This window comes from Chiloscyllium plagiosum, unplaced genomic scaffold, assembly GCF_037043375.1.
Source record: "Chiloscyllium plagiosum isolate Xiang-an unplaced genomic scaffold, Cpla_swu_hap1 HiC_scaffold_14, whole genome shotgun sequence".
Taxonomy (NCBI): Eukaryota; Metazoa; Chordata; class Chondrichthyes; order Orectolobiformes; family Hemiscylliidae; genus Chiloscyllium; species Chiloscyllium plagiosum.
The window spans coordinates 1,893,714-1,909,870 of NW_028270152.1; the positions used below are offsets into that span (position 1 = coordinate 1,893,714).

General features: G+C 43.8%; 1 protein-coding gene across 1 annotated transcript in view; it reads right to left on the reverse strand.

The window, feature by feature from the left end:
* Positions 1-15,227, reverse strand: part of LOC122561369 (protein kinase C delta type-like) — a 112,788-nt gene extending 97,561 nt beyond the window's left edge. Inside the window, exon 1 of the mRNA XM_043713126.2 lies at positions 15,099-15,227. The gene's annotated coding sequence lies outside the window, so the exon portion shown is untranslated. The remainder of the gene's footprint in view (positions 1-15,098) is intronic.
* Positions 15,228-16,157: the final 930 nt, after the last annotated feature.

The window sequence follows — 16,157 nt, forward strand, 5'->3', positions numbered from 1 at the left end:
ACAGTGTTTTAACTTTTATTAATAGGGGGATCAGGTTATGGAACCATGAGGTTATGCTATAGCTGTACAAAACTCTGGTGCGGCCGCACTTGGAGTATTGTGTACAGTTCTGGTCACCGCATTATAGGAAGGATGTAGAAGCTTTGGAAAGGATGCAGAGGAGATTTACTAGGATGTTGCTTGGTATAGAGGGAAGGTCTTACGAGGAAAGGCTGAGGGACTTGAGGCTGTTTTCATTAGAGAGAAGGCGGCTGAGAGGTGACAGCTGAGAGGTGACTTAAAAAGAGACATAAGATAATCAGAGGGCTAGATAGGGTGGACAGAGAGACCTTTTTCCAAGTATGGTGACAGCGAGCACGAGGGGGCACAGTTTTAAACTGAGGGGTGATAGATGTAGGACAGATGTCAGAAGTAGTTTCTTTACTCAGAGTAGTAAGGGTATGGAATGCTTTGCCTGTAGATTCACCAACTTTAAGTACATTTAAGTCGTCATTGGACAAGCATATGGACATACATGAAATAGTGTAGGTTAGAGGAGCTTCAGATTGGAATGACAGGACGGCGCAACATCGAGGGCCGAAGGGCCTGTACTGCGCTGTAATGTTGTGTGTCCTATGAACCCTTTCAAGTTTCACAACATCTTTCTGATAGGAAGGAGACCAGAATTGCACACAATATTCCAACAGTGGCCTAACCAATGTCCTGTATTGGATGGAAAGATTATCCAACACAAAGAAACACAAATCACAGATTTGTCATTTCTGCCCAGGTTTGAACCAGAATCTTTTTCTTCGAATCTGTTACTGATGGGATACTGGGAGATGCTGAAAGCTAATCTTATTATTCCCAAGGTTTGCAGTCTGACTGCAGCCAGGTGTGATAGCTGTTTACTACTTAAAACATGCTAAAAACTAAAATGCTTTGACATCATGCATTTGTTAAAATATATTTGAAAGATTTTGATTTTTAAAATGGTTCAGAATTGAACATTTGAAATAACCAAACTTCCTCCAGTGGTCCCCAGCATCACAGATACAAGCCAATTCAATTCACTCTACGTGATATCAAGGAACAGTTAGAAGTACTGGATACTGCAAAGACTACGGGCCCTGACAACATTTCGGCATCAGTCCTAAAGATTTGTGCTCCAGAACTTACCACTCCCCTAGCCAAGCTGTTCAACAGTTCTAGCAACTACAACACTGACATCTATCCAATGATGTGGAAAATTATCCAGTTATGTCATGTCCTGTACACAAAAAGGAGGCAAACTCCAACACGGCTAATTACCGCCCCATCAGTCTACTCTCGATCATCACTAAAAAGTGATGAAAGGTGTCAATGGTGCTATTAAACAGCACCTGCTCAGCAATAACCTGTTCAGTGACACCCAGTTTAGGTTCTGCCAGGGCCACTCAGCTCCTAACCTTATTACAGTCTTGGTTCAAAAGTGGACAAAAAGGTGATTGCCAGAGGTGAGATGAGTGACAGCTCTTTGGCATCAAGACCCCATTGAACTGAGTGTAGCATCAAGAAGCCCTAGTAAAACTGGCATCAATGATTATCAGGGGCAAACACTCCACTTTTTATAGTTCATAGCAATGCCTGAGGCCAAACCATTTTCAGCTGCTTCATTAAAGACTTCTACTCCATCATAAGGTCAGACTAAGTATGTCCGCTGGTGACTGCACAATATTCAGCATCACTCATGATACCTCAGATACTGAAGAGGTCCATGTTCAAATGCAGCAAGACCCAGACAATATCCAAACTTGGGCTGAAAATAACAAGTAGCATTTGTGTGACAAATGCCAGACAATGACAATCTCCAATAAAATTAATCTAACCATCACCTCTTGGCATTGAATGGTGTTTGGACACTGCGACCTACCAGGGGAAAACCATAGTGGCCACATCTCTGAACATAAAACATTACAGTGCAGTGCAGGCCCTTCAGTCCTCAATGTTGTACTGACCTGTGAAACCAAATCTAAAGCGCATCTAACATATAACTATTCAGTTAACATCCATGTTTATCCAATGACTATTTAAATGCCTTTAATGTTGACGAATCTCTCTGACATCTATCCTATATCCATCACCCCTCAATTTAAACCTATGTCCTCTTGTGCTAGCCATCAGCAGAGGAAAAAGGCTCTCCCAGTCCACCCTATCTAATCCTCTCATCTCGTATACCTCCAAGTCACTTTTTAACCTTCTAATGAAAAACAGCCACAAGTCCCTCACTCTTTCCTCATAAGACCTTCCCTCCATACCAGGCAACATCCTAATAAATCTGCTCTGCACCCTTTCCTATAATGCTGTGACCAGAACCGTACACAATACTCCAAGTGCAGCTGCACCGGAGTTTTATACAGCTGCAACATGACCTCATGGCTTCAAATCTCAATCACTCTACCAGTAAAAGCTAACACTGTACACCTTCTTAACAACCCTAATCAACCTGGGTGCCAACTTTCAGGGATCTATGCACATGGATACCAAGATCTCTCTGCTCATCCACACTACCAAGAATCTTACCATTAGCCCAGTACTCCCATTTCTCCTTCCAATGGGAATTACCTCACACTTTTCCCACATTAAACTCCATTTTCTACTTGTCAGCCCAACTCAGAGGCTTATCTATGCCCCTCTATCCTGCAACATCCTTCCGCATGATCCACAACGTCACCAACTTTAGTGTCATCTGCAAGTTTACTAACGCACTCTTCACTGCCCTCATCCAGGGTCATTTATAAAAATGACCAACAGCAGTAGCCCCAAAACAGATCCTTGCAGTATACTACCAGTAAGTGAACTCCAGGATAAACATTTCTCATCAACCACCACCCTCTCTTCTTTCAGCTAGCCAATTTCTGATCCAAACTGCAAAATCACCCTCAATCCCATGCCTCTATTTTCTGCAATAGCCTGCCATGGGGAACCTTCTCAAACACCTTACTGAAATCCACATACACCACATCAACTGCTTTACCCTCATCTACCTGTTTGGTCACCTTCTCAAAAGAACTCTAAGGTTTTGATGCACGACCTACCCTTCACAAAATCATGCCGACTATCCCTAATCAAAATTATCTGGCACAGATGATCTGTGCATCTGGCACTGAGCCTGCCACTGTGGCTCAGAAGGGAAGAAGGGGGAGAATAGAAAAGTGCTAGTGGCAGGAGATTCAATAGTTAGACAAACGGACAGGAGATTCTGTGGTCACCAACAGGTCTCCCGGAAGGTATGTTGCCTCCCAAGTGCCAGAGTTTGGCATGTGTCTATCACAAAGGCTACAAGAATGTAAGTTTGCTTGCTGAGCTGGACGTTTCATCACCGTACTAGGTAACATCAGTGAGCCTCCACTAAAGCAATGGTGTTAGTAACCCACTTTTTATTTATGTGGGTAGGTGGTGTCATTTCTTGTTCTTTTTCTCAACCGGTGGTAGGCATGTCATTAACACCAGTACTTCACCAGAGGCTCACTGATGTTGTAACCTAATATGGTGACAAAACGTCTGAAAACAAACCTTCCAGCTCAGCGAGCAAACTTACATCCGGAACCTTAACCTGAGCTACAAACCTTCTCCAAACTCAAATCTACAAAATTCTGAATGGGGAGGGTGAGCAGCCAGAAGTTGTGGTGCACATTGGCACCAATGACAGAGGAGAAAGTGAGGACTGCAGATGCTGGAGATCAGAGCTGAAAATGTGTTGCTGAGAGAGCATAGCATTGTGACTCCACTTATACCTGCTGCGCTTTTCCAGCAACACATTTTCAGCACCAATGACAGAGCCAGGAAGAGGGATAAGGATTTTAAAAAGTAATTTCAGGAAGTTAGGTTGGAAGTTAAAAAGCAGGATAAGCAGAGTAGTAATCTCAGGATTACCACCAGTGCCACGTGCTAGGGAGGTGAGGAACGGAGTGAATGCAGCTAAACACATGGCTACAGGGCTGGTGCAGGAGGGAGGGCTTCAGATACATGGATCATTGGGGTACCTTCTGGGGAAGATGGGACCTGTAAATGAAGGATGAGTTGCACTTAAACTGGGGTGACACCAATGTCCTGGGCAGATTTGCTATTGCACTTTGGGAGGGTCTAAACAAGTTTGGCAAGGGGATGGAAACCAGAGTTACAGATCAGAGGAGAGGGTAGATGTTGAACAGGCAGAAATAGAATGCATAGTGTTTGTTGGGAAGGAGACAATTAATAGGCAAAGGGATGGGTTAAGTGTGTTTGTTTCAATATAAGGAATATCAGGAATGAGTGATGAATTTAAGAGCATGGATCAGTACTTGGAACTATGATGCTGTGGCCATAACGGAGACATGGATTTCACAGGGGCAGGAATGGTTGCTGGATGTCCCAGGGTTTAGATACTTTAAAAAGAACAGTGTTGCGGGGGAGTAAAAGGAGAGTAGCATTGTTAATTAGAGAGTTCTGTGACCACAACTGCCTCACCTTTATCGTAGCCATAAAGAGGGATAGGAACAGACGGTATGGGAAGGTATTTAATTGGAAAAGGAGAAATTATACTGCTATTAGACCAGGAGATGCGGAGTATAAATTGGGAACAATTGTTCTACAGGAAAGGCACAACAGAAATGTGGAAGCTATTTAAGGAGCACTTGTTGCAAGTGTTGGATAACTTTGCCCCACTGGGGACAGGCAAGGAATGGTAAGGTGAAGGAGCCTTGGATGACAAGAGAGCAGGAGCTTCTCATCAATAGGAAGCATAAGGTTGAGGAGACAAGAATCAGACAGGGCTTTAGAGGGTTACAACATAACCAGGAAGGAACTCAAAAATGGATTGAGGACGGGTGGGGGTGGAAGTCACGAGAAATGCTTAGCGGGAAGGATTAGGGAAAACCCAAAAAGGCATCCTACACTTACATGAGGAATAAGAGAATGAGCATAAGGAGGGGAGGGTTGATGAGGCATAGTGGAGGGAACTTGTGCCTGGAGTCTGAAGCGGTAGGGAAGGCCCTAAATGAGCATATACTAACAAGAGGGATCTTGTTGAAAGTGATAACACCATTATCCAGGTTGATAGGCTTGAACAGATTGATATTAAGGAAGTAGATGTGCTGGAAATTCTGGGAAGCATCAAGATGGAGAAACATCTGTGCAAAGCAAGGTACTAGAAAGGATTCCGAGAGATAGGATTTATGAATATTTGGAAAAACAGTTTGATTAAAGATAGCCAGCATGGCTTTGAGGGGAAAGGTCATGCCACACAAGCCTTGAACTCGGAGGACATAACGAGACAAGTTGACGAAGGTTGGGCAGTGGATGCGGTGTACAGTACAACCTCGATTATCTGATCAATTATCCAAATTTCCAATTATCCAAACAAGATCTCAAGGACCTGTTAAAATGGCTTAGGCAACTTAGCATTTAGTTACAGTTAATCGGCATTATAGTGTGCATTACCGGATAACCGAGAAATGTTCGATACCTGGCACTCAAATTACCGCTTGTTTACAATCAGATTGTTTGGATAATCAATTATCCAAACAAAATATTCCCCGCCCACCTCATTCTACTGTGTATGGATTTCAGTAAGGCATTTGATAAAGTTCCCCGCAGTAGGCTTATTCAGAAAGTTAGGAGGTATGAGATACAGGGAAATTTGGCTGTCTGAAAGAAGACAGTGAGTGGTACTGAATGGAAAGTATTCCACCCGGAGGTCAGTGAACAGTGGTGTCCCACAGGAATCTGTTCTTGGGCCTCTGCTCTTTTTAGTTTTTATAATTGACCTGGATGAAGAAGTGCAAGGTTGGGTGGTACAAAGGTCAGTGGTTTTGTAGATAGTGCTGAGGACTGTTGCTGACTACAACAAGACATTGACCGGATGCAAAGCGGTAGATGGGAGTTTAACCTGGACAAATGCGAAGTGATTCATTTTGGAAGGTCAAATTCGAATGCTGAATACAGGGTTAAAGACAGGATTCTTGGCAGTGTGGAGGAACAGCGGGATCTTGGGCTCCATGTACATAGATCCCTCAAAGTTGCCATCCAAGTTGATGAGGTTGTTAAGAAGGTGTATTTGTGTTGGCTTTCATTAGCAGGGGGATTGAGTTTAAGAGCTGCGAGGTTTTGCTCTAACACTACAAAACCCTGGTTAGACCATACTTGGAAAATTTTGTCCAGTTCTGGTCACCCCATTATAGGAAGGACGTAGATGCTTTAGAGGGGATGCAGTGGGATTTACCAGGATGCTGCCTGGATTGGATGGCTTGTCTTATGAAGAGCGAGGTTGAGTGAACTAGGGCTTTTCACACTAGAGAGAAGAAGAAAGAAGAGAGGCAACTTGACAGAAGTGAACAAGGTAATGAGAGGCATCGATAGAGTAGATAGCCAGATACATTTTCCCCATGGCAGAAATGTCTATCATGAGGGGGTCATAATTTTAAGGAGATTGGAGAAAGGTGTAGGGGTGATGTCAGAGGTAGGTTCTTTATGCAGAGAGTGGTGGATGTGTGGAATGCACTGCCAGCAGCGGTAGCAGAGTCAGAGACATTAAGGACATTTAAGACACTCCTGGACAAGCACATGGACGGCGATAAATGCTCGACACAACGTCACGGGCTGAAGGGCCTGTAATGTTCTACATTCTATCACTGAAATCCCCACTATCAACATCCTTGGGGTTACCATTGACCATAAACTGATATGGACCAGCCATATAAATACAATGGCTGCAAGATGTATGCATTTAAGGTGACAGGAGGAAAGTTTAAAGGAGATGGGTGAGGCAAGTTTTTTTTAAAAAGAACACAGTGTGGTAGGAGTCTAGAACACACTTCTGGGTGGGGATGAGAGATGGAGGTGGGGGCAGACACATTGTGGGCTGAAGGGCCCGGTCCTGTGCTGTACAGTACAGTTCTATGTTCTAAAGTCTGGTCAGAGGCTAGGAAAACTGCAGCGAGTAACTCACCTCCCAAAACCTGCCCATCTGTAAGGCACAAATCAGAAATGTGATGCAATAATCCCTATTTCCCGGGGCGAGGGGTAGCTCCAACACTCAAGAAGCTTGATACCATCCAGGAAAAAGAATCTCACTTGATTGGCACCACATCCACTCCCTCCACCACCAACACTCAGTCACAGTGGTGTATACTAAGTGCAAGAGACACTACAGAAATTTACAAAAAGTGATCCTTAGGCAACAGGGATTTTTCAAATCTCTGACCACTTCCACCTAGAAGGACAAGGGCAGCAGATACATGCGAACACCACCACCTTAAAGTTCCACTCCAAGCCATTCACCATCTTGTCTTGAAATAGATTGCCATTCCTTCACTGTCGCTGGGTCAAAAACCTGGAATTCCCTCCCAAAGGGCTTTGTGGGTCTACCTATAGCAGGTGGACTACAGCGGTTCAAGGCAGCAGCTCACCACCACCTTCTCAAGGGGCAACTGGGAACAAGCAATAAATGCTGGGCCCAGCCAGTGACACCCATGCCCTGTGAGTGAATAAGAAATCAAACAAATATCATTCCCAATGGCATTAGTCTATTCAAAAACAGACTCATGGGGTTTGCAGGTTTCTATAATTTTACTTTGTACAACATATACCTGGAGAGTGAGCTTCTTGTGGAGACATACCTTAAAACTTTATTAGCAACACTAACTCACACAGTGACAGTATCCAGGACTTGCACAGTCTGGGTTCTGTGTTGACTGATTGTATGTGATAACAATACATACAGCTGAATGTGTGAATGCACAGCACTGATACCATGACAGAGAGTGACTGAACCAAGGCAGGCATCTTTATGCTACAGCTTTATACATTATGATATCATGTAACTATCTGGAATCTATACCATAATACAGTATACATTTTCCTAATTTATAGAATTTTCATATTGAAACTGACAATTACCAAGAGACATTGCTCAAGCTAATCCTGCTGTAACAGGGAACCAAAGCCAGCTGTACAACTCAGATGAGAGTATCTACAGCTGCCATGTAACAGAGACAGAGCAGTAACAGAGACAAAGTGTGTAACTGATACATCTCAGGTGCAGGGAGAGTAACCTTGAAAAAGAACTCTGACAAATTGGGACCATCATTAATTTACATTATTGTCCTTGGTTCAAATTGATCAAACAAGATGCATCCAGGATAATAACCCACAAAACATAAGTTCAAACCTCAGCAGGGCGGTTTGAATTCAACTTGTCAAAGATCTGGAAGTAAAAAAATATACACAAGTTACCACGAAACTGTTACTTTGTTGGAAAAACACATCGGTTCATGAATGACCTTTAGAGAAGGAAACTCACTCATCTTACCAGATGTGGACCTTTGGAACTCCAGACCACCTAGATAATTAATTACTCTTAATTGCCCCTTCAAGTCCTTTCAGAGTTCATTGAAAGTACACGATTAATCCCACACCCCTGTAAATTTCTCCATTGTGTTTGATCCGATCTACTTTCGCTGCCCAGATGGCAGTATTTTTCCGGACATAACTTCCTGTTAAAAAAAAATTAATCTCCCCAATTAAAAAATTAATTGCCAACTCTCCTACCACTGGGAACAGTTTCTCCCCACCTATATAACCAACCCTCTCAGGATTTTAACATCTTGATTAAATCCACTCAACTGCCTCTGCTTTAAAGAGAGCAAAACCAGATTTCCAAGCTCTCAACCAAACTAAACACCCTCATCTGTAATACTATTTTTGTGAAATTCCCCTGTACCTTCTCCAAGGGGCAGAACTCCTTCCTGATGTGCAGTGGCTAGACACAAGTCCCACTGAAGTCTAAACAGTATTTCATAACTCCTTGCTTATATACTGCATTTTAATGAAAAAGTCAAGGACTCCATATAACCTTCTCAACTGGTGTTCTGTGCATACATCCTGAATGTCTGTTTTTAAACTCTCTTTTCAATACTGATCACCTTCTCAGGGAAAATAACAGTTTGCAATAAATGTTCGTGAGGCCAGAGACACTCACATCAAGCATGTCTTTGTTTCAAATCAGACTATACTAGTATAAGAAGTACACTTGCAAAGGTCAGTGGCTGATGCAATGTTACACAGATAAGATGAAGTGTATCATTCATGATGTACAAGTAACACATACTCATCCAGCCTCCAAGAAACAACTCAAGGCAGGAGAGGCACCAGACCCTACAAGGTCCCCTCCAAGCAACACACTACCCTGACTTGGAAATATATTGCTTGCTGTTCCTTTACCATCATTAGGTCAAAATCCTAGAGCGCCCTAACAACAGTGTCCCTACCTCCCAGTGATTGCAGCAGTTCAAACAGCAGCTCACCACCATCTTCTCAAGTGCAACTTGGGACAGGTAGTAAATGCTGGCCCAGCCAGTGATAGCTACTTGAACATTTTTTTTAAAAAGCTACAAGACTTAGGAAACTGCCTCAGACTCAATACACCCAAAGGACAGCAGTAATTACAAAACCAGGAACTTAAAACTACAACCAAGCAATAGGTCACATGTCACAAGAGAATGTAATCAAACTGTACAGAGCTCTGGTAAAAGTGAACTTAATTTGAATGCCCAACAGCTGAATTATAGACTGAGAGATCAGGAGAACAGTAACAGCAGAAATCTCTACAGGGGTGATGACGAGCTTTATTAGTGGTGAGAAAAAGGTACATTACCTGATATCAAAGTGAACCAGGTGACAGATAGTATGGGAGGGAGGCAAAGCAAACAAACATTAGGGTCCACATGACACAATGACATTAACTGCCTTTGAAAGCTGGAGTGTAAGGTATGCAGCAGATCTTAAAATGAGTTGCCAAACTTAGTGTGCTTTCTGAGTGCTCACATGGAAGACTTCACATTCACACACTATTGAAGTAAATATTTAAACAAGGAACACCTTATTGAAGGCCAACTTTCACCCATCTTAAACAGGGTAAGGATTAAACATTTAAATTTGCAACAGTATGAACTGTTCAGAAACAGTGGAGGATGACAGTTCTGAATAAACAAGATAATGTGACGTTGAAGAGACAGGGGCATGCTCTTGAAGGGGAAATAACAGTTCAATTGGTTAGAGCAGAGGTGTAAAAAAAAATGTAAGACAACACAATTTGGATATTCAACCGACCCCCAAATGACAGTGGGAAACTTAACCAGAGTTAATAATTAGGTAATTAATATTAGAGAAAAGGGCGAGCTGGTGAATATATTTCTGAATTGTATTCAGGTGGATTTCCTTAATCAGTATATTCAGATTGATTAGAAAGGCTGGGTTGTTGAATGACCTAGAGGGTGATCACTGCTAATGAGGAGAAAGTGAGGACTGCAGATGCTGGAGTATATCAGAGCTGAAAAATGTGTTGCTGGAAAAGCACAGCAGGTCAGGCAGCATCCAAGGAGCAGGAGAATTGATGTTTCGTTCCTGAAGAAGGGCTTATGCCCGAAACGTCGTTGGATGCTGCCTGACCTGCTGTGCTTTTCCAGCAACACATTTTTCAGCTTTGATCACTGCTAATGTCAACCTTGTGAACGGTGGAAAGCAGCAATAAAAATTTTAATGTAGAACTTAAAGTACAAGAGACCCAATTCCAATGTGACGAGGGGGAATTCAGCCAGGATGCAATGGAACCAGAAACAGACAAGAAAATCTGCATTGGAACAATGGATTATTCTTAAGGAAGAGATTCTTCAGGTAGAAGTTTAATATATTCTGGATCAGTGGTGCTGGAAGAGCACAGCAGTTCAGGCAGCATCCAACGAGCAGCGAAATTGACGTTTCGGGAAAAAGCCCTTTTACCTCCTAGAAGTTTAATATAATCCAGCAAGGCAAAAGATGAGGAAGCCAAAAACAGGGTTCCCTGGATGACGAGGGAGAGAGATCATAAAGCAAAAGCATGACATGTCAAATGACTTGAAGTCAAATACAATAGGTTAATAAGAGAGAGATGAAGAGGAAAATAAAACTGACAAAGAAAATATGGCAATGGAATGGCAGTAAACAATAATCAAAACAATTTTTCAACAGCATTTAAATTGTAAAGAGGAGAGTTGTAAACAGATAAGATGTGGAATGAACCAGGTTGATGACAGAGAGGATGGTATATGCTTAGAAGCAAACAGCACAGAAACATGGAAAAGAGGAGCAGCCATAGGGCAATCAGCCCTTGGAGCCTGCTCAGACACTCATTACAGTCTAAATCGATAACCTGTTCTTGGTTTCCTCCATATCCTTTGATCCCTTCAGTCCTAAGTACTATATTCAGCTCTTAAAATCATAAAATGTTTTGTCCTTGACTATTTTCTTTTGAAGTGAATTCCACAGGCACTCCACTCAGAGTAAAGGAATTCTCCTCACCTCCATCTGAGGATAGGGGGTAAACCATTTAGAACCCTTGGTTCTGGACTTCCCCACCACTGGGAGCATCTTTTCTGCATTTACTCTGTCTAGTCCTGTTAGAATCTGAGCTTTCAATGAGGGTCACACCCCACCTCATCCTTCTGAATTCCAGAACATACAATTCTAACTGATTCAACCTCTTTTCATGTGTCAGCTCTGCCAGCCCAGGAAGCAGTCTGGTAGACCTTTGCTGCACTCTCTCTACAACAGTACTAGAATATTGTAATGAACATATGTCTGTGTATTTACTAAGAACATGGAATCTGCCAATATCTGCAGAATAAGGCCCTCTTGTGGTGCAGTGGTAGTGACCCTACCCCTGAACTGTGAGGCCCTGGTTCGAATCCCACTTGCTCCAAAAGGTGTATAATGACATCCCTAAATAGGTCGATTAGAAACTGACACTCAGTAGCTGCAGTGTGTACTATCTACAAGACACACTGCAGAAATTCAGCAAAAATCCTTAGACAGCATCTTACAAACAAACATGGCCACTTCCATCAAGGAGGACAAGGGCAACAGAGACATAGGAACATCACCACCTGCAAGTTTCCCTCCAAACCACTCATCTTGACTTGCTGTTAAAATCCTGGAATTCCCTCTCTAAGGGCTTTAGGAGTATACCTACACAGACCGCAGTGGTTCAAGGTGGTAGTTTATCAGCACCTTCTCAACAGCAACTAGGGACAGGCAATAAATGCTGGCCCAACCAGTAATGCCCACATCATGTAAATGATTAAAATAAAGACATTTTTAAGCAAGAGACGCAAGGTCGGGGGAAGAAAAGGGAGAACTTTCGTACACAGCGAGTGGTAATAACCTGGAACATATTGCCCAGGAGTGGAAGTAGAAATGATCAATGATTTTAAAAGGAAGCCAGATGGACATTCGACAGACCATAGGAAGCAAGCAAAGGAACAAACTCACTGGCCTACAGAGAACAGCCGAGAATCAATGGCTTCATTGTACTCTCTATGCCAAAGTGACTACAAAACTTAATGGGTTCAACCAAATGGTTGTGAAGAACATGAAATGAACAGTTAGAAAAGGATCAAAACAGAATATCATCATGGGTTAAATCTTGGATCAAGACATGGAAGGTGATTAGTATTAATAAAACTGATGGAATAGAAACTTTTAGCTGAATTATTGAGAATATATTCTCAGATTAAAGGATAAACAGCTCAGGACAGATAGCAATCTTAGGAAGAAGCAAGACATGTCAATGTAGTGAATTAAAATTCAACTCTAAAGAAAATCAGGGAGATACAAGTAGCTGGAGAAAGCCATTCAGCCCCTCCAGCCCCCACCACCATTCAGTAAGATCGTTGATGATTTGAGTGTGCCTTTACAATCACTTTGCTGCTTGTCCACATGACCTTATAGCCAATTGTAGATCCAAATTTTAAATGTATTCCAGGTTGAGATGGACGATGGCCAGTGCTCACTAGGGAACGGAATCCCACAGTCTAAGGATCCTCACAAAGAGAAAAATTCCTCCTTATCTTAAATTTGGGACTCCTTACTTCTAAACGGTGTCCCTTGGTTCTCATCTCTAAATATCCTCTCAGGTTCCATCCTGTCAAGGTAGAGGCATTTGGAGCTATGGAAGGATGTTACAGTTACTGCAACAGATGTGAATAGGACCAGAGGTCATTGACCTACAACATAAATTCTGTTCCTCAGCTTGGAAAGCTGATCAAAAGTTTGATCAATAAGGTAGGCTTTAAGAAATTTTAAACAGACCTTTATGAATCAGGGAAAATTGCAACATTGTGTCTAAACTGCCAAGAATCAACTATCCAATTCAATTCTATTTTCCAACTTTTGATTTGTATCAATGTGGGCTCAGAGCATATTCCAGAACTTTGTAAATGCAGTGAGCTTTTCTGTGTTGAACACCCATTCAGGACCCTCACTACCTTCTGGGTTAAACAGAGTAAATCAAGTTAGAGACTGAAAAGTTCAGGGAGGGAACTTCAAAGCTTAGGGCCCAGGCAGCCAAAGGCATGCCCACAACACAAAGTGATTTAACAAGAGAGAGATCGTTGAGGGACATGGGATTAGAAGAGATTACAAAGAAGAGAGGGAAGGACATGGCTTGGAATTTTAAAATGAAAACATTGCTTGAACAGGAACCAATTTAGGTCAAGGAGCAGAAGAGTAAGAGGTGAACAAGACTTGATACAAGTTAAGACAGTGGCATCAGAATTTTAAATGAACTTGAATGTGGAGATGTTATGGAAAATGAGAGCACGCAACCAAGAGGAATTCTGAATTGAGTAATTATAGATAACAAGGGAAAGAAAAGGAGTTTCAGGACCAGATGAGGTAAGGAAAAGGGACAGTGTTGGTGGATATGGGAAGCATTAGTGATGTCATGTATTTATACAAATTTGGAACATTTGGGTCAAAAATTCAACAAAGGTTGTGCAAGGTTTAGCATCAGAGAGTTGCTAATGAGAGGGATAGAGTTGGCAATTTAAAGGAATGGATTTGTAGTCAGGGCTGAAGACAATGGCTTCTTACCAATCAAGATTTAACTAGAAGAAATTTCTGCTCATATAGTTTGGGTAAGGACTAGCAGTCATTTATGACTTGGAGCCAAGAGGGGCTGCAGCTGAGGTAGAGTTTGGTGTTAGCAATATGTAACTCATGAATTTAAATGTCTTAAAATGAAAAGACTGAATTCAGACAATGTCACTGAGGGCCAGTGTGAAGCTTGAAATAAGAGGGGTTGATGATCAACCCTCAAGGGACACCAGAGTTAATAGTGTGGGAGAGGGAAGTGAAGCTATTATAAGAAATTCTGTCTATGGTTAGACAAATGAATAAATGGAACAATAGCACAACAGAAAGACCCGACAGATGTAATCTTATGCATAAGTGCAAAGACCTATATATTTTGGAGGAGAAAGAGGAATGAAGGGCACTGCAGTATGGGGTCATGCACACAACTCTGTGAAAATGATTTTGGATAGAGTTCTAAAAAAGGTAACAGTTAAGTTTTTATAAACAGGAGACTTTAACAGATTTTTAAGTAAATACTGTTTTACCAACAGTTTTGGGAGTTCGATTACAGGAAGCACATTAAAAGGCAGTGACAGCATTATGCAGGTTAAAGAAACTAGAATTATAATTAGGAGGAGAGACTGCGTCGGAGAACAACTGGGACTCTTCCTGGTCAAGGCCAAGAAGATCTTAAAAGTTATGAAGTGTTTGGTAAAGCAAATATAGTCACATCACGGTTGGACGGGAGGCCACTTAGAAGGTGGTTTCGATTTAAAATGAATGCTGAGCTGGTACGAGGAGAGATTTAGAGAAGCTGTGGCAAAAGTTGCTGGAGTTTTTCTAAGTTTTGTCGCAGACGGTGTAAGATAAGGAGGGCGTAAGACAGTGAGGGAGGGAGCCGGGGAGTGTAGGGGTCAGACAGGGAGGGAGCCGGGGGGTGTGGGGGTCAGACAGGGAGGGAGCCGGGGGGTGTGGGGGTCAGACAGGGAGGGAGCCGGGGGGTGTGGGGGTCAGACAGGGAGGGAGCCGGGGGGTGTGGGGGTCAGACAGGGAGGGAGCCGGGGGGTGTGGGGGTCAGACAGGGAGGGAGCCGGGGGGTGTGGGGGTCAGACAGGGAGGGAGCCGGGGGGTGTGGGGGTCAGACAGGGAGGGAGGGGAGACACTGAGTCAGAGGGTGGGGAACGATCTGGAGTCGGTGGAAAGGCGCTCACCTCCAGGCGCTGGGCGCGACTCCGCTGTCGGAGCAGTTGCAGTCTCTCGGGTGCGGTCAGATGGTCTTCCAGGAGCCGGGGGAAGGCTCACTCTGGGCCGGTTACACACGGGACACTCTCTCGGTCTCGGTCCGGCTCCGCCTCCGCCGCTTTTTCAGGAAGTGGCAGCCGTGACGTCACCCAGGTACAAAACAGCCCGCCCAAAATTTAACCGGTTCCCGCCCCCGGGTAAATACCCCTCACCCGGGTAAATACCCCTCACCCGGGTAAATACCCAGCACCCGGGTAAATACCCCTCACCGGGTAAATACCCAGCACCCGGGTAAATACCCCTCACCCGGGTAAATACCCAGCACCCGGGTAAATACCCCTCACCGGGTAAATACCCAGCACCCGGGTAAATACCCCTCACCGGGTAAATACCCCTCACCGGGTAAATACCCAGCACCCGGGTAAATACCCCTCACCGGGTAAATACCCAGCACCCGGGTAAATACCCCTCACCCGGGTAAATACCCCTCACCGGGTAAATACCCCTCACCGGGTAAATACCCAGCACCCGGGTAAATACCCCTCACCGGGTAAATACCCAGCACCCGGGTAAATACCCCGCAAACGGGTAAACACCCCACACCCGGGTAAATACCCCTCACCGGGTAAATACCCAGCACCCGGGTAAATACCCCTCACCGGGTAAATACCCAGCACCCGGGTAAATACCCCTCACCGGGTAAATACCCAGCACCCGGGTAAATACTCCTCACCGGGTAAATACCCCGCAAACGGGTAAATACCCAGCACCCAGGTAAATACCCCTCACTGGGTAAATACCCAGCACCCGGGTAAATACCCCTCACCGGGTAAATACCCAGCACCCGGGTAAATACCCCTCACCGGGTAAATACCCAGCACTGGGCAAATACCCCTCACCGGGTAAATACCCCTCACCAGGTAAACACCCCACACCCGGGTAAATACCCCTCACCAGGTAAATACCCCTCACCGGGTAAATACCCAGCACTGGGCAAATACCCCTCACCGGGTAAATACCCCGCACCC